This window comes from Ictidomys tridecemlineatus, chromosome 16, assembly GCF_052094955.1.
Source record: "Ictidomys tridecemlineatus isolate mIctTri1 chromosome 16, mIctTri1.hap1, whole genome shotgun sequence".
Taxonomy (NCBI): Eukaryota; Metazoa; Chordata; class Mammalia; order Rodentia; family Sciuridae; genus Ictidomys; species Ictidomys tridecemlineatus.
Window position 1 is genome coordinate 33,227,268 of NC_135492.1, and position 26,502 is coordinate 33,253,769.

At 38.4% G+C, this 26,502-nt stretch overlaps 1 pseudogene; it reads left to right on the forward strand.

Moving 5' to 3' along the window:
• The window catches only part of LOC144371297 (hexokinase-2-like), a 15,977-nt pseudogene extending 13,591 nt beyond the window's left edge, over window positions 1-2,386 (forward strand).
• The last annotated feature ends 24,116 nt before the right edge of the window (window positions 2,387-26,502 follow it).

Genomic DNA, 26,502 nt, shown 5'->3' on the forward strand with positions numbered 1-26,502 from the left:
GTCTCAATTCTCCATCTCCCTTTTGTCTGTTTTTACGTTAGTGAATACCAAGGACCAGAGGACCATGTTCCTTATGGTGTAACGAGGATATTGTCTTCTAAAGATGTCTGCTTTTTTGAGATCCTGATAAAATGAGTCAATTTTTCTTATAGGGAATGTCAGTTTTACTTCTTCATTTTTCAATTTAATAACTTCATGGGACATAACTTACATATGGTATGTCATACAGAGATTTTAAAAACTACTAATTTGTATACTTATTACCAATGAATTAATAAGTTTTAATATTTTGATTGATAATCTTGCTTTGGTAATCTTCATAACTCATAGAAAAATTATGGTTTGAGTAATTGTACATTTTAAAATATTTAGAGGCAAATGAGGTTTTATGTTCAAAACCTCATAATATAGAATGGAATCTCACATGGTTAAGAACTTTCAGTTGGTAAATGTCAAACAAGGGACCGTGATCAGAAGGAAGTACATTAAGTATTTTAGAAAATCAAATAAATGTGCTGGTAAGTTCCAATTCATGGTGCTAAATTATAGGCTTGTGAATATAATTCACAAAATTTGGAAGAATATTTTTATGTATTAGTCCATTCTGCTTTAATCATTAAAAACTTTTTGAAATATGTAATAATGGAAATGTGTGAATTCAATTTTGCTTAGAGGAACATTCAGGACACTTGAAACCCATCCTGTCCTGGTCACTTTCAGATTTTTTTCCAAAATTAAATATTTCATGTCATTAGCATGCACAGATAAATGTGATCCTAAGACACACAAAGCAAGATAAAGCAGGAAAGCTGAAAGCTGAACTTTACTCTTCCATCGCAACATCAGTCAGGGGAAAAAGACACTTATGCAGGATCATGTAGGTTTCCCAGAATGAGAGCTTGGGGTCTGCAGAGAAGTGCATGGGCTCTCTCATCCCTGAGGAGATACACAGAACAGGGTAGAGAAGAGTGTGGCTGTGGGGTCTCTAATCAATTCCTCCAGAGACAAATCAGGAAGCAGGCCTGATTTTATTGTGCAGTTACCATGTATATGTACTCAGGCAGTGCCTAAGCAAAATATAGACAGCCACCAGTGTAATGTCTGCTAACTGTCCTTGCAGTGAACAATCAAAGAGTGAGACTTCAACACATTGTTCGTGCCCAGAATTGTGCTGATGGGGTAAGCAATATGCCACTCACAGGCCTAGCAAAGGGGGTGGTCTGCCACTCAGACGCCCTGAACCTATGCCCTGTATGCAGTACTCCATGCATTTGTCCTCATAGAGAAGCACCTCTGGGGCCTCTTCTTTCTTGATTTTAAAAAACAATTTCGCTTCTAGTTCATTTTCTCAGAAGAAATTTCATATAATAGTAATATAAATATAATAGATGTAACTGTGAAACCTGAGCTGTATTTTCAAACCCTGACAATTTACAAAAGCAACCCATGGTTCTCATATCTACTTCTCACAAAGAGCTGCAATTCAGTGAAGTCTTTTCCAGGGTTTGCTCGTTGTGTTACTGGAGGGTGTGTTTTGCAGCAGAGGGGCTGGGTGATGGTGTCACCCTCTCTCAGGTGTCAGTCATTTCTCCCTAGTGCTCTTTGTAGATTCCCAGCACACAAAGAGCCACAAGGAAGAGGTTTCTGTCTAGGCTGACATCAGTCCCAAGCCCACTTGCTTGAAGCAAGACCAGTCTTAATTCTCCATCTCCCTTTTGTCTGTTTTTACGTTAGTGAATACCAAGAGGACATGGGGAGGGTTGGCAGTAGTGGTGAAGCTGAGCTGGGTAATGAGGACAACCCCAAGCTTTAAGTCTACGTATGTGTTATTAGGGGTTACAGATCCTATTTCCTCTCCCGTTGTGAACAGAATGGTGCTCAGATTGCATATGAGAGAAGAGATGTTTCTTCCTCACTTTCACCATGAAATGTGCTCAAGCAGAGGGTCCAAATAAACGTAACTTGCAGTGGGGTGTTTTTCTCCTTTAATTCTCTCTACTTCTGTCCTAACCACCAGCTCGTGTCTACTGTCTGAGCAGTCCTCACTAGATGGTTGCAACACAGATGATGGTACATGTGTCATACAACCTCCCCTGACTTTAGTGAGAGCACTATATCTAACATGACTCCTTCCTGGATCCAGATACTAGAGAAAGTCTTTACTATCAGCTCTAAAAGCAAAACTTGTGATTTTTTTTTTGAAAATTTCTTTTTCATGTGTGATCTGTTTTTTCTCATCTCTTCACTTGGCCTTTCCTTCTTCTTACCATATGAATTCTTCAAATGTAACCTATTTCAGAAATCTGTGTTAGATTCCCTGTAATTTACATGTCCTTCCACACAGAATGCCCACTGTAGGGAGCAGCTCGATTTCTTCAGTGCATAAAGGACATGAGTGCCCAGTACGATAGGGCATTCCTGGACCAAGCTGGAAGTATCACTCCGTAGATCCTTGTTTGAGGGGTGTTTCTCAGATTACCTCCTTGATGTCAGAGAGCTTGTGTTATTTCTCTTGATCTCCTGGACTATGTTGTGCCAGGCATAATGTGCACAGTTGGGAAGGTACATAGCTCAGGATTTCAGTCATCTATGAATCATTCCCATTCTCCAGGATGTTTCTTAACAACAATGGTAGCTTAGCATGGACATTACTATAGATATTTCTTCACAACACTACCGTGGTACATTTACCATCAGAAAAAAATTTTTCAACTCTTTCAAGGCAATGAACAATCCATTCATGAGTTCTTGACTATTACTGCAAATTCATGGCACCTGCATGCTACAGTTTGTATGACTGCAGATTCATCAGCTACACTGACCTTAAATTCATCCAATGGCCTGGAGACCCACGTGATTAAAACATGTCATTTATTGCATGTTAGAAAACTTGGATTGTGTAAGATTCAAATGTTTAAAATGAAATAAAGTAGATTCTGTGTGTCACAGAAAAGTGATAGAATGCAGTTTTTGATTTTAAATTTCACATTTGTTGTTGGTGAAACAAGGCAATTTTAAAGCCCTCCTCCTTTCCTTTGTACACCAGATTGAACCCAGGGCACTTATTCATTATGCTATCTCACCAGCCATTTTTTATTTTGGGGAAAAATATTGCTAAGTTACTAAACTTTGGCCTTGCAATCCTCTGACTACTGAGCCAATGGGGGATTTCAGGCATTCACTTACATCTAAAGCAATTTTCAGTTATTTTTTTTACATAATAATGTATATCAATTTAAGCCTATACTATAAAAATATTTATATAATATTTGACGTACATAAAATAAATTCATAAGTATTGGCATATGCCATTTATATATAGATCTCACCAAAAATAACTAAGGCCTAGTGATTAAATGTGAACCCTAATATATTTGGAGGGTACTAGGAATTAATTTCATGGGCACTCAAACATTGAGCTACATCCTCACTCCTATTTTGTATTTTATTTAGAGACAGAATCTCACTAAGTTGCTCAGGGACCTGCTGTTACTGGATTTAAACTCAGAATTCTCCTGTCTTAGCCTTACAAAGCACTGGGATTATAGTTTACAGTTTTAAAATTTATATTCTTTTTTCTGGATTTACCATGGGAGACTGTTTTTTTCTAGTGATTTTTCATATTTCACAAATCATGTATGTTTGCACTCATATGTTGAAGCCGAGAAAGTTGTCACAAAGAACCACAAAAGAGAAAATCTTTTTATATCTGTTATAAGAGACAGTTGGCAAGGAGTGCCAAAAAGCATTTAAGAGGGAAAAGTAACTCTTAGGTTTTATAGCCCATAATTTAAACTGTATAAGTACTTATTAGACTGTGGACATTCTAAAAAGAGTTCACACGTTTCAAACATCAAAATGATATTTTAGAAGGTAAAAGTTGCACAGATTTGATCACTACACATGTTCAATTCAAATGCTGGATTCTATATAAAGATGCAAATTAAAAATTAAACAATAATTAACACTTCAAGTAGCAAAAATAAACAAAGATATCTAGAAATACAAATAATGACTCAATAATAGCCTTAAATGTTAGTGGCTTAAACACACCAATCAAAAGACATAGGCTAATAGCCTGGATTAAAAAAAAATCCAACCATATTCTGCCTCCAGGAGACTCTGGAAAAGACAGACTGAAGGTGAAATATTGGGAAAACACATACCACTCACATGAGCTTAGAAAGCAAGCAGGAGTCTCCATACTTATATTAAATAAAGTAGACTTCAAGCCAAAGTTAATCAAAATAGATAAAGAAGAACATCTCATACTGCTCAAGGGAACCATACACCAACAAGACATAAAAATCATAAATATATATGCCCCAAACAATGGCGCACCTATGTTCAAACAAACTCTTCTCAAGTTCAAGAGTCAAATTGACCACAACATGATCTTGGGTGACTTTAACACACCTCTCTCACCACTGGATAGATCTTACAAGCAAAAGTTGAATAAAGAAACTATAGAGCTCAATAACACAAGTAATAACTTAATTGACATATATAGAATATATATCAGACAGGAGGAGAAAGATCGGCACCATACCAGGACAGAGGGAGGAGGAAGTCCGGCTCTACCCCATGCGCTAGTCTCGAGAAAGCCCATCAACCCTTAAAACCCAAAATCAAACTTTTAATCACTGAATATTCACAGTTTTTCCATTTTGTTTCCATGATGTAATTTGCATTTTATTTTCACCTTTGCATTTTACTTTGCAGTGAACAATTCTTTTAATACTTTCATTTAGATTATTTTCTTATATTTGTGATTTTAACACTGCTCATTGCTACTGTATATAATTTAAATGATTTAATGTTGACCATGACATTATTAAACTTATTTTTATGTTTCATTAGTTTATGTAAATTGCTTAGAGACATTATAAAAATAATAGTATCATCTGCATATGCTATTTAATTTTTTATGAAAATCCTGTTTAATATTCTCAAACAATATTTAGAAGTCAGAAAAGCAAACATTTTTATCTTTTTCTAAAACTAAATTGTTAAATACTTCAGTTAACAACTTTAAATATGAAAACAGTTCATAGCTGCTCTTAAGTGGATTGAAAAAGAATTTTTCTCTGGTCATAATTGGCCATAAGTTTTATAGTAATTTGATAAGTGATTTGCCAAAAGGTTTGCTCTATCAAAATGATTTTTGGAAACTTCTCATATGACAATGTCCCTATTGGTCACGAAGTCCAATAATTCTTTTTGTTGTTGTTCTCAGTTTGCTAGGGCTTTTGAATATCTGTGACAACATCTATAAAAATATGATCTGCAATTTCTACTCTTATGCTGTATTAGCTGGTATATCTGGCCTTACAGAAAGAATTAGTCAATTTTCTTCTTCTACATTTAGACGTGATCATGAATTATCTTTACTGATCTTTATTGCATGTTTCATAGAAATCACCCATGAAGGCTCCTTTTTTAAAAATGTGATTACTGTTTGGTTTTTTGGTGAGTCAATTTTTAGAGCTGGGTTTTTGCCAGGTTAGCCTCAAAGTCTTTAGCCTAAATCCTCCTCTTGCTGTAGCCTCGAGGTAGTGAAGACTAGTGGCATATGCTCCCATATCAGCATAGCTGCAAGTATTTTTTGAGAAGTTGTAAAGTTAAATGTTAATTTGTAGGACTATTTTATATTTCTTCACATTTGGGTCTACTAATGTATTTATTGATTTCTTAAGTAATTTTCAAAGTTGATGATTATTTAGCAATTTATCTCTATTTTTTTTGTTTTCCAGGCTCGAGACTTTCTTGGCAATTAAGATGGAATAATGAGGAAGCATAATGTGGGAAAATGAGAACCTGGCATTCTGATAATTAATCTCAAATGCCCCATGAAGGATGGAGAGTGTGCACCCAGAATCCTATGAGACAAATAAAGCAGAAAAGCTAAATTATCATTTTATGTAGCCTAATACGTGATCTTGAGTAACTTTCATATGTCTTTACACACTTTTTTATTTTTTATGGCAGAATTTAAGTATTTTACCATATTTGAATTAGGTTATGAGCAGTTTATATAAAATTTTGGTGAGTTGTGTAAGTTTCTTATATTTTGGATGTCGAGCTTTTTCAGACATGGGGCTAGAATCAGTTTTCTTTAACCCAGTCTACTTTACATTTCATGATTGATTCCTTTGCTGTATAGAAGCATTTTTAGCTTTATATAGTCTCAGCTGTTTTTCCTTGACCAGTCTCTGCATTTTCTATCGAAAACCATTACCAACACCAATGGCAAAAAAATTATCATTTTCTTCTGGAATTTTTATTCTTTCAGGTTCTTTCACAGTGAGATATAACCACACACTTTTGGGCTCAATCCTGAAAATGTTGGTAGGTAGCACATACTTCAGAGGATATGCAGAAAAGGAGACAGTTGGACATTTTTGCCAGGAATATAAATTTGAATAGACATTTAAAAACCTATAAGGTTTTTTTCAAAAAATTATAACTAGAGATGCAATGTGACCCAGACATTGAGAATATGCCTGTATTTTTAGGATTCTTCAGAAAAATAGAATACATAAAAATGTACATATGTATACAGAAGAGAGCTAATTTTATTTACTCACATAATCATGGAAGTAATAGTCACCAAATTTTTGCCTGTAGGATGGCAACACTGGGAAACTGGTAACAGCTCAGTCCAAGAAGCTGGAAGCTTCACAATATGAGGAAGCAAATGAAAAAGCTGTGGTCCAGGACAGAGGACTTAAATGATTCTGGTAGATAAAAAAACAAATAACCTGATCAACAAGTGGGCTAAGAACCTGAACAGATACTTCTCAGGAGAGGATATACAATTAATAAATATATGAAAAAAATGCTCATCATCTCTAGGAATCAGAGAAATGCAAATCAAAACTATTCTAAGATATCATCTCACTCCAGACAGAATGGCAGCTATTATGAAGACAAACAACAATAAGTGTTGACAAGAATGTGGGGAAAAGGTACACTCATACACTTCTTGTGGGACTGCAAATTGGTGCAGCCAATTTGGAAAGTAGTATGGAGATTTCTTGGAAATACGGAAATGGAACCTCCATTTGACCCACCTATCCGTCTCCTCAGTCTAAGCACAAAGGTTTCAAAACATCATACTACAGGGAAACAGCCAGATAAATGTTTATGGCACCACAACTCACTATAGCTAAACTATGGAGCCAAAACAGATGCCCTTCAGTGGATGAATAGATAAAAAAACAATGTGGCACATATACACAATGAAATTTTACTCAGCAATAAAAGGATAAAATCATGGCATTTGCATGTAAATGGATGGAGTTGAAGAAGATAATGATAAGTGAAGCTACCAATGACCGGCCTCTAAAAAGAAATGCTGAATATTTCCCTGACATAAGGGGGCTGACTTACAGTGGAGTATGCAGGGGTAGCATAAGAGGAATAGATGGATTCTAGATAGGGCAGAGGGATGGGAGGAAAAGAGAGGGGGACAGGAATTAGCAAGGTTGGTAGAATGTGTCATACATTCAAAATACATGTATGAAGACTTGAATTGTGTGTCAACATGTGTTGCATAAAAAAAGATACAAAAATTGTGGTATATATGTGTATTAAAAATTGTAATGCAAAAGAAAAAAAGATTGCATTAACTTACATTAGGTAGAGGAAAGTGAAAGGAGGGGAAGGCAGGGGATGTGGGGATAAAAAACAGAATGAAACAGACATTATTGCTTTATTTATGTATGTGACTGTGTGACCCATGTGATTCTACAATATGTATACTCAGAAAAATGAGAAATTATATCCCATCTATGTATGATATATCATAGTATATAAATGCATTCTACTGTCATGGATAACTAATTTAAACAAATAGAAAATTTTTCAAAGACCCAGGTAGAGCCAATGGTGCAAGTCCCCAAAGGGGACTTCAAGAAGCTTGGAGCATAAGTGAGTGACTGCTTCTTTTGCTTTTTTAAAATCAAACCTTTTGAACACCAATACATATGTTCATTACAGGTATTCACCATGATTTCTGACTCAGCCTTCTGGAAGCACACTCACAGACACCTGGATAGACTTCCACACCAATTCTCTGGGTATCTCAATCCACTCAAATGGACATCTGACATTAACCACTTCAATGATTGAAGAAAATAAAATCCATCTCTAGAAATATCTACCCTCCAAAGTTAACTGCATAATATCCACAACCTAAATTTCCAAAGAGTAACTCAGGAAGAAGAACCTATGGTATATTACAGATAATAGAGAAAGATAGATTTGTCATTATGTTTACACACAAATGTATCAACATACATATATAACCTTTTCTTTTTTAAAAAATTATTTTGAGACAAGGTCTTTTAAAGTGCAGTGGGTGTCACCAAGATGTGAAGCTTGCTCCAAGATCATGATTCTCCTCCTTCAGCCTATCGAGTCCCTAGCATGACAAAAGAAATGTGCCTCCACACCTCACTTATTACTCAACTTTAAAATAAGGATGGTGTATATGGCAGTGTTGCCAAAATTTGAAGGCTAGCCTTAGTAGTTTGGTAACATTCTGTCTTAAAACTGAAAAAGATAATGATGGTGGATCTCTTTCACAGGAAAGGCAACCCTGGGTCCAAACCCCAGAAACAAAAGAATATTCTCCAATAACACAGAAAAACTAGAGGACTTTAGGCTAAGTGAAATGATTCAGATGAAGAAATGCATTGTATACTCTATGTTCAGAGCCTTGAAGAAAATAGAATTGATGTGTAGGGAGAGCCTGGTTGTTATCAGGGAGCATCATCAATAATATCGCATCATATACTGGAAATTCCAAAAGACAGTAGGATTGTGTTCTTAGTGCAGAATTTGATAATTATGAGAGATGATGGTTTTGATCATCACATAGCAATTGCAAATATTTATGGGATTCAGTGTGATGTTTATATATATGCATATACATGTATTCATAATATCCAAACATCCTCTTCTGCCCTTGATGCCCCCCACACACTCCTCAGCCATACTAATTATTATTGTACTTGCACATGATATTATATTAGTTAACATATGAGATGTGACACTATTGTGTATTTCTTCCCTTAGCATGACATCATCCAATTTCATCTACTTTGCTAACCGTTAAAGGAGTTTGTATTGATGGCTGAGTAATACACCATGGTGAATATACAATGTACTTTCTGGTGGATATGTTCAATTGCTTACCTACATCACTGGCTTTTCTCTATATCTGTATTGTTAAACATACTGTTATTTAACTTGAATTTATGTAACAAAAGAAAGCAACAACTACAAAAGAATGAAGAACCTAGGAGTGGGGGCACATACCTTCAATTCCAATGGCTTGGGAGGCTGAGGCAGGAAATCCAAAAGTTTAAAAACAGACTCAGCAAATTAATAGGGACCTATACAACTCAGTGAGACCATGTTTCTAAGAAAAAAATAAACATGACTGAGGCAGTGGCTTTGTAGTTGAGTGATACTGGGACCTATCCCTAGTATACCCCCCCAAAAAATAAAGAAACTAGAAAACTATGTCCTAACCTGATTTTATCAAGTGAAAATAAGCCAAAGCATAAGAAAAAATATATTCTTTAAGTTTGTTAATATAAAGTTAATAAGCTCTCTCTGAATCTTTCACAAAGTGCAATATTTTGAGAGCATTCAGTAGGTTATATTACATGAAAAACTGATCTTGTGCAAAAAATGAAATAACACATTAGCAAGGTGTAGTGGTGCAAGACTGTAATCCAGTGTCTCTGGAGGCTGATAAAAAGCCAGCCTCAACACCCTAGGAAAGGACTAAGCAATTCAGTGAAACCCTGCCTCTAACTAAATTACAAAAAAAAAAAAAAAAGATCAGGAATGTTGCTGAGAGGTTGAGTGCCCCTGGGCTCAATCCACAGCATTAAAAACAAAAACAAAGATAAAAAAAGAAATAAGACATTAGGCTGCTGAACATTTATATTTTCTGTGTTGCAAATATTTGGCCCAATACTCCCAATTTCACTTCATCTATCAATTTATAATTAAAATCTCTAGTTATTTGTTTGTGAGAGAAAGGAGACAGAGATGTTTCTGAACTCTGCCATTCCTTTGCTAGTATCTGCCATAAGCTAGGCAAAGATGTGCCCATTGTGATCCCCAGGGTACTATGGCTCAGTCCTTTCTCTTCATGCAATGTTGCACTTTGAGGAGTGGATGTGGCTTGACTGCTCAAGTGGGGGAGAGGTAAAAGGGAAGTAATGTGTGTGGGTGTGTTTGTGGGGTGTGATAATGTTGACATCGACCAAGTTTTACCCATGATCATCTTTTTAAAATGTACCCTGTAATGGTTTGTTTTCTTATATATCTTCTGTGATCCTACAGTTAAATGTGAGGGACCCTATTCTCCATACCCAGGAAATTTAGCATTGTTTTTCTCAGTCTTATGCCTCACAATTTGAAATATCTAGTCCCCCTTCCTCAGAGCCTTGATCTCATTTCTCTTTTGCTTATATTTGTAATATTTGGGAAATCCTCAAATACTAAGTTGCAGATGAATCCACAGTTGATGTTCCTCTTCCAAAGATAAGGATAGACATTTTGTCTCTTTGTGGCCTCTACCTTCTACTCACAAAATGGGGACATTATTCATGTTTGCAAAACTAGATATTATCCTGAGCCAACCTGTAATATGAAAGTCAAGAATTGAAACCCTGGGGCTAGGGCTCAGGGTTAGTGCACCTGCCTAGCACATGTGAGGCACTGGGTTCAATCCTCAGCACCACAAAAAAATAAATATATAAAATAAAGGTACTCTGTGCACTACAACTAAAGAAAATATAAAAGACTAATCCCTACCAGGGTTGTGATGGCACATGCACGTAACCCGAGCTGCTCTGGAAGTCGAGCCTTGAGGGTCACAACTTTGAGTCTAGCCTCACTAACTTGGCAAGACCATATCTCAAAGTAAAATAAGAATGGGATGATGATAGAGCTCACTGGTAGACCATACCTAAGTCTTGTCCTCAGGATTTTTTCTATGAGTTAAAGTCACCACAAAAAAGAAGGTGGCTTAGGGATAATGGTATATTTTATAAAACAAGCCATGTTAAATGTTCAAGTGTTCACATTTCTTGAAAAATTCTTAAGTATTTTGCTTTTGATATTAGGGTCATTAGAACTGTCTTTAATTTTATGTTTGCTACTTATTTTCTTATGCACATTAATAACTGATGATACTAAATTTTATTACTGTTCTGAGCTCATTGGATGTTTCTAATAGTAATTAGTGAACTCCTACTTTAAAAATATCCACTTAAAATCCACTTCTACCTCATACCTCATATTGGAAAACCACAAAAGTTAGACAGCAAGAAACAGAAGTAAGTTGCAATAACCATTTGACAAAGGCAAAGATACTGGTGAGAATCTCAGAAAAACTCTATTCCCTAAAGGTCAAAAACCAAGAGTCAGAAATGAAGAGAACAAGACCATAATCTCCCACACACACATGATTTTATTCTTTTATTGCTGAATAAAATTCCATTGTGTATATATAATGCATATTTTTTATGCATTCATCCACTGAAGGGCATGTAGGTTGGCTCCACAGGATAGCTGTGTAAAATGGTGGTTCCATTCTCAGATTTCCAAGGAATCTTCATACTGCTTTCCATATTGGTTGCACCAATTTGTAGGCCCACCAGCAGTGTATGAGTGTACCATTTTCCCCACATCCTCGCCAACACTTGTTATTGTTTGTCTTCATAATAGCTGCCATAATAAAATTTTTATTATACTAAAATTCACAAAGACACACAGCACACACACACACACACACACACATTCAGGTTTTTCTTTGGTGTCTCTGGACAAGACAACGTGGAGTAGGAACCTACAAACACGATGTCATCCTACGGCCAGTTAAGAGTAGGATTTGGTCCATGGGCAGGCCTCTGGAATCACGCACAGTATCTCCCATAAACCAGAGGATCAAAGGGGTGTGAGGCCTAGAGATGTCAGAGAAGACTCACTGTTTTTCTCCCCCCTTCTTGATAGTGATTTCTGGGCGAATAAACTTTGCTCTACTTTGATTATAATTTTTGTATTATCTAAAATTTACTCTTGCAAGAACACAAGATCCAAGAAACACAACATAACCTTTGTATCTCTGGGATAACTACCAGAAAAAATGTCAGATTATTTATTGCTTTACTTATTTACTCACTTCATTTGATCTATTTATGAATACAGGTGGACACCAGCAACAGCTCTAGGTCCTGTTGGAAGGTAACAGTCACACACCTACACACAGAATCCTAAGGGTAGACTGTTTGAACAGGAACTCTGACTCTTCATTTTTCATGAAGACTCACCCAGTGTCAGAACTCTGAATATTTTATTTTGAGGCAGGGTCTTGCTAAGAAGCAAACTGTGGCCTCTGACTTGATGTCCTTCTGAAGCAGCCTTCCAAATCCCTGGCCTTAATGACATGTGCTACCAAACCTTGTCCTTTGCTTATTAAAAAAAAGTTCATGGCTGCTAGTTACCTCCCTCCAGTGATATATGTGATATCAGACCCCAAACAATAAAAAAACCCCACACAATTACAAAGCTCAAGTGTGACTTTTGCTGTGTGAGGTTGTGTAGTGGAAAGGGATTTTAGGGAGAGAGAGGGACATCAGCTCAGAAAAAGTAGGTTCCTTGGTTTTAAAAGCAGAAAACAACTTCATCATTGTCAGGTGCATAAACAGACCTATTTAGAAAACATATGCACACTCAGAAAAGAATGTGAGGGGCCAGGGATTCAGTGAGGTTGGTAGTGTGCTTGCCCTGCATGCACAAAGTCCTAGGTTCAATCCCCAGCACCACAAGAAGAAAGAAAGGAAAAATGTGAGAAAGCTGTAAAGGGAGAGACAGCAAATACGTGGTCTGAGGTGTTGCTATTTGGAGAGGGACATTTAAGTTGAGCTGGACTGGAGATGGAGCCAGATGAGACTTCTGTAATTTCTCACCCAGTTTTCTAAGCTTGCTCACATCATGCTAGTATTTGGGGGTACAGAAAGCTGGTCTAGGAGAAATGCTGCATTGCAGGGAGTTGCTTTTTCATAAATCTCATCTTTATTTATAAAATAGTTGTTAGTTGGACAGGGTACCTTTATTTTATATATTTCTATTTAATGTGGTGCTGAGTATCAAACCCAGTCCCTCACACGTGCTAGGTAGGTGCTCTGTCACTGAGCCCCAACCTGAGTACCTTGTTTTCATTTCAAATATTTTGTGGGCATTCCTGCATTCTCGTGATTTATGAAAATTTTCCTTTGAGGTTCAGAGTAACTTTCTTTTTGGTATCTCAACATTTATGCCCCAACCAGACGTGTTCCACAGTTCTTTATGGACCTCAACTGTTGCTAGAGAAATAACCAAATAATCATTTCTTTATCAAAGCAAATAGGGCAGTATTTCCAGGAGAGAAGTTTTAAGAAAATGTTCATTATTAGATTTATATTTTTACTTGTGTATTTAGCCATGGATTCATATAGATTTGCAGTGATCCACAAACCAGCAGATTTCAGAAACTTTTCATGTTGACAACTCTTTTTAAATGGTTTCATTCGGATTGAGGCACATTTGACTGAGGATAAACATTAAGATGCTTTTAAAGTGCTCATGAATTTTCCTGGCTAGAATATTGCAGAGTGTTTTGCCAGTGTTCTCACCACTTTCTTTATCTCATCTGTGTTGAAAAAACTTCCAGATGCAAGGAATGCACCCAGAGGCAAGCACCTGCAGCTCGCCACCCACAGACCCCACACCCACTGATCCATTCTCCATCCCCCATTAATTGGGTGTCAGGTGCTGTTGGATTGTTAATTATTGGGTAAAACCCAGTGTTTTGTCTCTAAGGAGCCCAAGGTTTAGCTTGTTGGTTTTTGAACCACTGGGTTGGTTATTCACTTTTCCTTGCCTCTCAAGACAAATCTGAGCTCCATCCAGAGACCTAAATTTAGTGGACCTAGTAGTTTAAAAAAATTTTACATTTTGGTGAATAAAAGTAACAGCAGTAATAATGAATCATTTACCTCATGGGGGAAGAAGGGGTTCTGGCCCCAGGGGGTCTCTGGCTCTTTCCTTCTTCTCAGCCACATAATCTTCTCCTCATCATGGGAAAAACAACTGTGTACTGCTCATCCCTGGAATCCTGGGCATGTGGCTTGACCTTCTCAGTTTTCCTTCAAGAGAAATATTCCCATTTCATAAATGCAGCAAAACTGGTCCCCCAAATACCTGGGCTGCTGTTACTGAGAAGCAAATGTAAAAAATACTGAAAATGAGGGCAGGGGCTGAGGCTCGGCTGTAGAGTGCTTGCCTAGCACGTGCAAGTCCCTGGGTTTCATCTTCAACACCACAGAAAAAGAAATGAATAGAATAAAGGTATTGGGTCCAACTCGAATAGAAAAAAATATTTTAAGAAATAAATACTGAAAAGGCAACATATTTAGCAATTAGGGAAATGCAAATTAAAACTGCACTTAGCTTCTCTTTCACTCCAGTTACTATAGCAATTATCAAGAATACAGTAACAATAAATTGGTGAGGATGTCGGGGACAGGGAATGCTCACACCTTGTTGGAGGCCCTGCACATTGGTGCAACCCCTCTGGAAAGCAGGATGGAGAATCCTCAAGAAACTAGGACTGGAACCACCATTTGACTCAGTTATCACACTCCTCAGAATATATCCAGAGGACTTAAAATCAGCATACTACAGGGACACAGCCACATCAATGTTCATGATAGCACAACTCACACTAGCTAAGCTACAGAACCAGCCTAAATGCCCATGAACAGATGAATAGATAAAGAAATTGTGGTATGTATACATGGTGGAATATTACTCAGCTTTAAAAAAGAATTACTTCATAACAATGGCCAGTAAATGAATGGAACTGGAGATTATCATGCTAAAGTAAAATAAGTCAATCCCCCCAAACCAAAAGTCAAGTGTTTTCCCTGACATGTGTTATCTACATCACAAGGAATGTGGGCAGCATAAAGAGAAGCTCAGTAAATTAGACAAAGGGGCACAACAGGAATGGAGGGGAGATAAGAACAGGAAAGACAGTAGCATGAGTCCACCATAATATTTTTATTTAAATATATGAAAATACCTAAGTGAATCAGTCCATCATGCCACCCACACAAATGGGGTCCTAAGGAGAAAAGGGTATATTTTATGTTTGGATAATTTTACCAAAATGGACTCTATGGTCATGTATAACTAAAAAATGAATAAAATAGAAAAAGATAAAAAGTACTTAAAAGGATCATGATAGAATCATAGCCGGATAAGGAAATGTCTTTAGGTATATTCCAGAATTTTCTAAACCACTCCCCCATTGGATGCTGCCAAAGGTGTTGGAGCCTGTGGAGGTTCAGGGCACTGCATGGAGAAGATAGAACCCCCCATATTCATCTGCAGGTGCAGGGGTTCCAGGGGGCAGGTAATCTCCAGGCCTCTACAGTTAACAAAGGCAGAGCAGAGCAGGGTGCTTTGGAATTTATGGAGTTTTTACCAAATAAGGAAAACCTGGAATTGGCTTTCCTGGACTCCCAATCAAATACAAATTGTTATTTCTTAAAGAGAGAGACCCTTGAGCTCCTCTTAATGAGAAGTGTTCTATGTATTATGTGACTTTTTGCACCACTGAATTAGGGGGACAAGACCAGAGCTCTCTTTGAAAACACATTGACTTTGTTTGCAACAAGACAAGCAGGTAGGGTCTGTCTTTTGTTGTTGTTGTTGTTGTTGTTTCTTTTTTATTGTCAAGTGCAGAGTATTCAGCTGATACTAAGGATGCACACTTGCGCAGGGGGTCTTTGGTTTTAGGAGGAGGCAGGGTCCCATTACCTGGGATCCAGGGGACTGTCAGGAACCAGGGTGGCCTTGATCTGTGCAAGGCTGTTATCCTGTGGCCACCACAGCATCGGCAAAAGCAAAGTGTTAAGCAACTCAGTGAGACCCTGTCTCTAAATAAAATTCAAACTAGGGCTGGGGAAGGGGCTCAGAGGTCGAGGCCTCTGAATTTAACCCCCAGTGCGCCAGAGAGCGAGGGAGCCCTGGTGCAGCTGCAGTTTACTCAGGTCTCCACTCTGGGGTCTCTTCTGTGCTGATCTCATTACTCTGCCTCCAGCCTCATTGTGGGCTCCAATAGATTCAAGTCAGCTGGAGGAACATCAGCTCTCAGGCTGCCAACTGGGTGGTAAACTCCTATAGGGCGAAAGGCCAGTTGTGTTTGGAGAATTTTGCACAGATAAACAGAGGACAAGTCAGCCTTTCCAAGATGCTTTGGGTGGTCTTATTATAGGAGGAGGTCCAGGTGATGAAACTTTCAAGAATTGACTTCAATTTCCTAATATCAAACCCAACAGAACTTAGAATTCTGGTCACTCTGACCCTAACCCAATGCTGAGACCTCAAAAGGAAAAGAAAAACGAAAAAATGTTGCACCCAAACTCTGCCATTCTTGTTTCCTCTGCCTGGAGCAGATTTCACCCCCCTGTCACTCAAAAAGAAAGCTCGCTGGGCTCAGACTGGGGAGAGCAGAGACTGAATGATTCTCTGTCCAATCAGAAGCCCTCATGCTGAGCGCTGTCCAATCCTGAGCGTAGCCAGTAGAAGGGGGCGGGCCACCGAGCTCGAAATGGGATTTATTTCTCCGCGGTCCATGGTTCCACTAAGATTCCTAGAGTTGGACTCCAGGCTTTGCTCGTGCCCTGCATCCCGGGTGGCCATGCCATGCAGGAGCCAAAGCTCCCCAGGGCAGGCTTGGCTGCTGGGCACCAGAAAATGGTGAGTGTGCAGTGGCACCTGGTGCCTGGACAGGGAGGCTCAGGAGGTAGGCAGGGCAGGGAGTCCATCTGGTCGGACCGGCTGTGTGGGGAACCCGAGTTGGCCGACCCTGACTCCGGGGGCTCTCTGCAACCATAAGCCTGAGCCCATTGGGGAAAGTGCCCCTCTGTCTCCCTGGCCAGCCGGGTGGAGAGCGTGACAGTGGTGGAGACTCCTGGCAGCCTCCCCATCCCCTGGGGCAGCCTCAGCCCCTGCTCAGTCCTATCTCTCTGGCAGGTGAGGGAGGCAGCCTGGCATCTTCCCGGGCTGTGGTGATTGACAGGTGGGACCACTAGAAGAATCAAATCTCCAAGCCAGGCAATGGCGCACACCTGTCATTCCCAGAGGCTGGGGGTGGGGGCTGATGCAGGAGGATTGCGAGGTCAAGGCCAGCCTCCACAAGTGGGTGAGGCACTTAGAGACTCAGGGAGACTCTGCCTCGAAATCAAATGCAAAATAGGGCTGGGGATGGGGCTCAGTGGTGGAGTGCCCCTGAAGTCAATGCCCAGAACCCCCCTCCCCCCAAAAAAAATCAAATTTCCAAACACCATTTTCCTGCAGGAGGGAAGCTGCGGTGAACAGGGACCTTGCCTATTCCTAAGCTAGTTTTGTGGAGTTTATTTATTTATTTATTTATTTATTATTATTATTATTATTATTATTATTATTATTTGGTGGTTGTTGTGTTTTGGTAGTTAACAGAAGGTTGCTTTACCACTGAGCTCTCTCCCTGGTAGTTTTTAGTTTTTATTCTGCCCGCTGGTCTAGCTAAGTTGCTGAGATTGGCCTGGTTAGGGTTTGATTGATAATGACTTTTCTGTTGCAATTAAGTGTATGATTTTTACAACCACGTGGTTTCCTGGGTGGACTCTATTGACGTCGTGATTCCTTGATGACAATTGTAACAGAACAGCTTCACAATGCACGTGTTAGGTAATAACTTTTTATTATTATTTTTTTCTCTTATAATTTTTTGCTCTTATACTTCAAAAGTTTCTTGGTTAAGTTTACATATATTTAACTTTGTTGATGAATTTTAGGATTGGGTGCTTCTATTAAGAGTAAAGCATGCTGGATTGTTTATTAGTGCGTCATAGTTATACATAATACCACATGCATATGGCACCCGTGTAGAACTTATTATAACACCCGTGTAGAATGTATTATCCTGTTCCTATGAACTGATTTCAGCAACTCCCTGTGGCGAGGGCTATCGTGTCTTTAATGGCAAAACACTTTCCACAAATAATTAAGAAGCACTTAATTTCTTTGAGTTTATTAGAATTCTTTTGTTTCCTATCTTCATTCATACTGTTTAATTTTCTCTCTGATAGGCGTTTATTTTACATTTCTCAGGTTTTAAAGATGTTGGATTCTTTTTATTCTCATTATTGAACACATGGGTATCTCCTGTACAAATTGGCAGCTCAAGTCTCCTCCCTAAATTTCTTCTGTGGTGGATTTCAGAGTCTTGGGACCGTGAGAACCACCACTCCTTGGGCTCTTTCCTACCCAAAAGGCTGGGTTCTGCAGGGGTCTCAGGTTTTTCTTCCCCCTGAGCTTTTCTCTCTTTTGGGGGGTGCATGGGGCATAGTGTATTGAACGCACAGCCCCTTTCCCACTGAGCTACATCCCTCCTACTTTTTATCATTTATCTTGAGACAGAGGCTGAGACTGGCCTTGAACTTGGGCCTCAGCCTCCTGAATGGCTGGGATTACAGGTGTTTCCCTCCTGCCTGGGGCCCCCTGAATGTTCTAAATATAATGGAAGCAAAATGTCAGATCCAGAACCCCATCTCCCAGACGAAACCTGTACACATGTATCAATGAATCCCTCAAATTCAAGTCCCCTGTCCCCATTTCCAGTACAAATATGTGTGTGCATGTTTGTGTGCATGTGAATTCTCCCCTCCTCTCCCAGGCCAGACACCTTGTCAGAATGTCTTTGGGCTGAGTGTCCCCCCTGTGGACTGCTTGTACCAGGGGCCTCATAACCTGTGTGATATTTTCCTGGTGCTGGTTTGGCTCTGCCTGACACGAGGATCCCACACCTGGCACATCTGAGGTCTCCTGAGCATCTGGTAAATATCAGCCACCTGTTGACCTATGAGCAGGTGCATTTAGGGGAAGTAGTTTCTCAGGGGAGTAGGAGATGTCCCTGTGACTGGGAGGAGTCTCCTTATCCAGAAGTCACTTCAGAAGTTCCCTGTCCTGACTCCTGTGGATACTTGAACATCAGTGGGCATGCAGCCATTTATGAACACACTGGTTCAAGTTCCTTTGGAAATGCATCCAGAGTGGTTGTTAGCTTTTAAAGTACCCCATGCTATTTTTTAAAATGGCTGCACCAAACTGATATTCTAGCCCCATGTGAGCAGGTCTCTTTCTCCATACCCACGTCATTGGAGGACTAGTTCCTTTGCCTATTTGATAGGAGCCTTTCCCACAGCTGGAGTCGGGCTGCAGAAACTCTCCTACTTGGCTGGTGACTGAATTCCTGATGCAATTTGTTAGAACCCAGGCTGCCTGTGCTAACTGCAGGAAGGTGGTGTGAGCATATTCTAGAAAGAAACAGGGTTTTGACCCCTTTTGTTGCACTCCTTGTGTGTCTTGTAGCACAGGGAAATACTCAGACACCAATGTGAAACCCATCCTTTGTGATCCAGGGAGATATGCACATGCACAGTTGCCATTGCTCCCAAAGCTTGGTGGGTTTGGATGGAGTCCATGAGATGGGGAAAAATGTTGAGACCCTGAGTGCCTGGACATAGTACTTCCAGAAAGAACTGGTTAGACCTGGAGTTATTACTGAGGTAGTGGGGAGAGGGCTCAGGCAGGGCTGCTGGGTGGACTGCATTTGTCCTGTCTACCCTTAGGGACTGGCTAGGGAGGAGCTCAACTGTTAGGAACCACAGTTTGCAGATCATGTTGCAAATTTCTTCTAGGGATAAACTGGGACTTGACCTCACTTCCCTTCTGCCCTGGTCCCATGGATAAAGCTCATGACCCTCCACAGCCATAGAAAAGCACTCCTTTTTCTCTCATCCTGGTACTTGTGTATACCCAGCTCTTTCTTCTATGAGCACCAGACAAATTGCTTTTCCAGCTACAAGTCATTTAGTTTCCCATGTGCTCCATTTGTGACCCCAATTCAGTCTGCCTCTACTCTGGGTGCCACTGGATGGGGGTATTCTGTCCCAATTATGTGGCACATTGCTCAAGGCAGGTCTAATGCCCACGTGTCCCCCAACTTTACCTGCCCTTTGGATGGTAGAGATTTTCTGAGTGGTCCAATGCATAGGTCTCTCAGTCCATTATAACTTTATTTAAGAGGGACTCAAAATAGAAGTAGGTATTTGTTTGTTGTATCCATGTGTGAAGGGAATCCAGGAGCCTCCTATTCTGGTATAATTTTGAAACATAATCCTCCTCTATGTGCTTCTTCGGGGTGCTGGAGTGTAATCCATTACCATGCATGTCCTGCCCCCAAGCCCTACCAGTGCTCTGTGCCTCCAGTTCCCACACCTCCCTTCACGTTGGGTTGTCCTGTTCATTCACATCAAATCCTCTGCTGGAGACGGTGGCATTTATCTAAGCTTTTTCAATGCATTTCATAATAAAAATGACATTTACATACATATGGTGTCATCTATGAAACTTCTGCATTGTGATTTTTTTGGTCCTCAAATTACTGCAATATGATAATTTTATAACATGCATTAGTGCCTGGTAATGATAGCTCCTGCTTTTGCTCTTAGAGTTCAGAATTCTTGGCTAATTTCATATCGATTCAACCTTCCAGCACAATTTTCAAACTGTTTGCTTTGGACCCTTCTTCAATGAAAAGGAAACCATGGTGAAATTTTGATGGGGTGTTATCCTAGATGAACCTGAGGGACACAGCCATCTTTATAATGAGGAATCCTATCATCTATACCCAGGATGTGTAATTCAGTCTTTTGCTTATCTGAATTTGTATTTTTTTCAAATTCTGCAGATGTACTATTTAAGTATGCTTATATGTGAAATGTGACATTTATGTGACAGACATGTAAAACTGACACAGTGTTTCATAGCATTTGTCAAACTGTATGCAATATGGCAAACAAAATGTGGCTGATTGCCAGAAATGGTTATTTTCCATAGTTTATTATTTATCTATTACCAAATGGACATCCTCTGTCACCAGGCCCTGGGTCTCAGTTCTGGAAGAGCATGCTGTGTCCCCATATGGACAGGTGCTGTAGTGTCCACATCTGTTTCTGTGGACCTTCATGATAACCCCACATGTTCTTTAACACTGTCTCAATTTTTGTTCAATGTGACTTTATGGTGCAGTCCCTCCTTTCTTAAGACATTGATTGCTTTGTGATGAAGGGACATTTAGATACCTGCTTTTGAAGGGGCTGTTCACGGATATTGCCTGTGTTTCTCTCACAGTCTCTGTTCTCCTTTTAGAAGAGTTTGGTTAAAGGTGAGGCAATTTGTTTCTTTCATCTGTCACTTCTCCTTGTTCTCTTTAATGGTGTCATTTGACGAATAGAATTTTTCTTTTCATATATACAATTTATAAATTTAAAAATATTTTTTTTCAGTAACTTTGAAAAGGACTATTTTTCATTCGTTTTTTCCTTTTGTGAAACTGGAGATTGGAATCAGGGTGCCCTATTACTGAACATTATCCTCAGTCATTTTAAAATTTTTACTTAAAAAATTTAATTTTTTCTTAGTTTTTAAAAATTATTACTGCCTATTTATTTTTAAATTTAGGCAAGGTTTCACTCAGTTGCTAGGGTAAGCTTCACAATTTTGATACCCCAGCCTCAGCCTCCAGACCACTGGATATATCAGGTATGTTTCACCAAATGCATCCTATCTCAGTTAGTTTGTTTCTTTGTTTCTTTCTTTTTTTACACTTTCTTTTATCTAGATGTTTTTTAGATCCTGATTTTTATGGTTTTCATTATTTTTTAAAATACACGACAACAGTGGAATGCATTACAATCCTTATTTCACATAGAGCACAATTTTTCATATTTCAAATTTTTATGAACTTTGTATAAAGATGTCCATCACATTCCATCATCCATGCTTATCCCCTGTGCCCTCCCTTTCCCTTTCACTCCTCTGCCATATTTAGAATTCATCTATTCCTCCTATGCTCCCCCTTCCTAACCCACTATGATTCAGCCTCCTTATATCAGAGAAAACATTTGGCATTTTTTTGGGGGGATAGGCTGACTTCAGTCAGCATTATCTTCTCCAACTCCATCCATTTACATGCAAGGGCCATGATTTTGTTCTTTTTAAATAATGAGTAATATTCCATTGTGTATATAAGCAACATTTTATTTTATCCAGTAATCCACTGAAGGGCATCTAGGTTGACTCCATAGTTTAGCTATTGTAAATTGTCCTGCTATAAACATTGACCTGGCTGTGTCCCTGTAGTGTGCTCTTTTTGTTTCTTGGTATAGTCTGAGAAGAGAAATAGTTGTGTCAAATGGTGGTTCCATTCCGAGATTTCCAAGGAATCTCCATACTGATTTCCAAATTTGCTGCACCAATTTGCACTCCCACCAGCAGTGTATGAGTGTACCTTTCCCCCACATCCTCGCCAACACCTATTGTTGTTTGTCTTCATAATATCTGCCCTTTTGACTGGAGTGAGATTGTATCTTAGAGTGGTTTTAATTTGAATTTCTCTGACTGCTAGAGATGATGAACATTTTTTTTATATAATTGTTGATTGATTGTGTATCCTCTTCTCAGAAGTGTGTTTTCAGGTTCTTGGCCCATTTATTGATTGGATTATTTTTTTGGTGTTAAGACATTTGAGTTTTTTATATACCCTAGATATTAGTGCTCTATCTGATGTATGAGGGGTAAAAAATTGCTCCCAGAAAATAGGCTCTCTATTCTATTTTTTTTTGATAAAAATCTTTAGTTTCAATCCATCCCATGTGTTGATTCTTGGTTTTAATTCCTGTGCTATAGGAGTGCTCTTAAGGAATTTGTAGCCTAAGCCCACATGATGAAGATAAGGCCTATTTTATCTTCTATTTGGAGAGTCTCTGGTTTAATTCCTAGATCCTTGATCCATGTTGAGATAACTTTCATGCATGGTGAGAGAGAGGGATTCAATTTTATTTTGCTGCATATGGATTTCCAGTTTTCCCAGCACCATTTATTGAAGATGCTCTCTTTTTTCCAGTGCATATTTTTAGCACCTTTGTCTAATATAAGATAATTGTGGTTTTGTAGGCTGGTCTCTGTGTCCTCTATTCTGGGCTATTGGTCTACCAGCCTGTTTTGATGCCAGAACCATGCTGTTTTTGTTACTGTGGCTCTGTAGTATAGTTTAAGGTCTGGTGTAGCAATGCCACCTGCCTCCCTTTTCCTGCTAAGGATTGCTTTAGCTCTTCTGGGTCTCTTATTTTTCCAGATAAATTTCATGATGGCTTTTCTATTTCTATGAGGAATGCCATTGGGATTTTGATCAGAATTGCATTAAATCTGTAGAGTGCTTTTGGGAGTAGGGACATTTTGATAATATTAATTCTGCCTATTCAAGATCAAGTTAAATCTTTTTATCTTCAAAGGTCTTTGATTTTTCTTTAGTGTTTCATAGTTTTCATTGTATAGATCCTTCACCTCTTGTTGATTCCCAAGTATCCTTTTTATTGAGGATTTTGTGAATGGGGTAATTTTGCTCATTTCTCTCTCAGAGGATTTGTCACTGATATACAGAAATGCCTTTGATTTATGGGTGTTGATTTTATATCCTGCTACTTTGCTGAATTCTAGTTCTAGAAGTTTTCTAGTGGAGTTTTTGAGTCGTCTATGTACAGAATCATATCATGAGCAAATAGTGCTAGGTTACGTTCATCTTTTCCTATATTTATTCTTTAATTTCTTTCATTTGTCTAATTGCTCTGGCCAGTGTTTCAAGAACTATATTTAAAAGAAGGGGTGAGAGAGGGAATCCCTGTCTTGTTTCTGATGTTAGAGTGAATGCCTTCAGTTTTTCTCCATTTAGAATGATGTTGGCCTGAGGCGTGGCATAAATAGCCTTTAAAATGTTGACATAAGTTCCTGTTATCCCTAGTTTTTCTAGTGTTTTGAACATGAAGGGGTGCTGTGTTTTGTCAAATATTTTTTCTGCATTTGTTGAGATGATCGTAACGTTCTTATCTTTAAATCTACTGATGTGATGAATTACATTTATTGATATCTGTATGTTGAACCAACCTTGCATCTCTGGGATGAATTGCACTTCATCACGATGAGCCATCTTTTTGATATGTTTTTGTATTTGATTTGCCAGAATTTTATTCAGAATTTTTGCTTCTGCTTTTTAGAGGTATTGGTCTGAAGTATACTTTCTTTTCTGTGCTTTTCTCATTTTAGAATGAAGGAGATATTGGCCTTATAGAGTGAGTTTAGTAGTGCTCGCTCTTTTTATATTGCATGGAATAATTTGAGGAGTTTTCGGGTTAGTTCTTTATTGAAGGTCTTGTATCCATTGAGTCCTGGGCTTTATTTTTTTATTTTTATGTTGGTAGGCTTTTGATGGTATCTTCTATTTCATTGCTTGAAAATGATCTGTTTAACATACTAAGTTTGTGTAAGTCACATGATTCTAGACATTTGTTGATGACTTCAATATTTTCTGTTTTATTGCAGTACAAATTTTCAAAATAATTTCTAATTATCTTCTGTATTTCTCTAATGTTCATGGTGATATTTCCTTTTTCATCATGGATTTTAGTAATTGGAGTATTTCTCTCCTTCTCTACAGTAGCATGGATAAGGTTTTATCAAATGTATTTGTTTTTCAAAGAGCCAATTTTTCATTTTGAAAATTAAAAAAAAATAAAATATATGGCAGCACAATATATTACAATTCTTATTACACATATACAGCACACTTTTTCATATCTCTGTATATAAAGTAGGTTGACATCAATTCATGTGTTCATACGTGTACTTTGGATAATGATGTCTATTATATTCCACCATCCTTGCTAATCCCTTTCCCCACCCTATTCCTCCCACCACTCTGCCCAAAATAGAATTCATCTATTCCTCCCATGCTACTCCCTTCCTACCCTGCTATGAGTCAGCCTCCTTATATCAGAGAAAACATTCAGCACTTGTTATTTGGGTTTGGCTAACTTAGCATTATTTTCCCCAATGCCATCCATTTACCTGCAAATGTCATGATTTTATTTTCTTTTATTGCTGAGTAATATTCCATTGTGTACAAATGCCTTGTTTTCTTTATACATTCATCCACTGAAGGACATCTATGTTGGCTCCACTGTTTAACTCTTGTGAATTGTGCTGCTAAAAACATTGTGACTGTGTCCCTGTAGTATGCTGTTTTTAAGTCCTTTAGGTATAGACCAGGGAGTGGGATAGCTGGGTCAAATGGTGGTTCCATTCCCAGTCACTTCGTCAATTTTTATTTGCTTATTTTGTTCCAATTTTATTGATCTCAACTCTGATTGTAATTATTTTCTCTCCTTTACTGCGTTTGGTGTTGATTAATTGTTTTTCCTAGGGCTTTGAGATGTAATTTTAGGTCATTTATTTGACTTTTTCTTTTTTTAAGGAATAAACTCCATGCAATGAACTTTCCTCTTAGTAATGACTTCATAGTGTCCCAGATATTTGGATATGTTGTATCTGTCTCCTCATTAACCTCTAAGAATTTTTAAATCTCCTCTTTGATATTTTCTGAAACCCATTGTTCATTAACTAGAATATTATTTAGTCTCCAGGTATAGGAGTAGCTTTTATTTTTATCATTGATTTCTAATTTTATTCCATTATGTTCTGATAGAATGCAGTGTAGTATCTTTACTTTTCTGTATTGCTTAGAGTTTCTTTTTGGCATGACATATTGTCTATTTTAGAGAAGGATCCATTTGCTGCTGAAAAGAAAGTGTCTTCGCCTGTTGAAGGATGAAATAGTCTATGTATGTCAGTTAAATCTATGTTATTGATTGTATTATTGAGTGCTATAGTTTCTGTCTGGATATTGTTTGGAATATGTATCCAGTGGTAAAAGAGGTGTGTTAAAGTCACCCAGAATTATTGTCTTGTGGTCTACTTGGCCCTTAAACTTGAGAAGAGTCTGTTTGGACATAGATGCTCCATTGTTTGAGGGGTGTGTATATTTACAATTGTTCTGTCTTGTTGGTGTATGGTTCCTTTAAGCAGTATGTAGTGTCCTTCTTTATCCCTTTTGATTAACTTTCACTTGAAGTCCACATTATTTGATATAAGAATGGAAACTCCTGCTTCCATCCACAGTCCATGTGAGTGAAAGTATGTGTTTTAATATTTATTTTTTGTATATGAGCACAATACCTTTATTATTTAGTTTTATGTGGTGCTGAGGATCCAATACAGGGTCTCACATGTGCTAGGCCAGTGCTCTATCACTGAGCCCTAGCCCCAGCCTGAGTGATATATTTTTTCCAACCTGTCACCTTCAGTGTGTGGGTGTCTTTTTCTATGATATGAGTCTCTTGGTGGCAGCATATTGTTGGTGTTTTTTTAATCTAATCTGCCTGTCTTTTGATTGCTGACTTGGAAGTAAACTTTCAGGGTTATTATTGA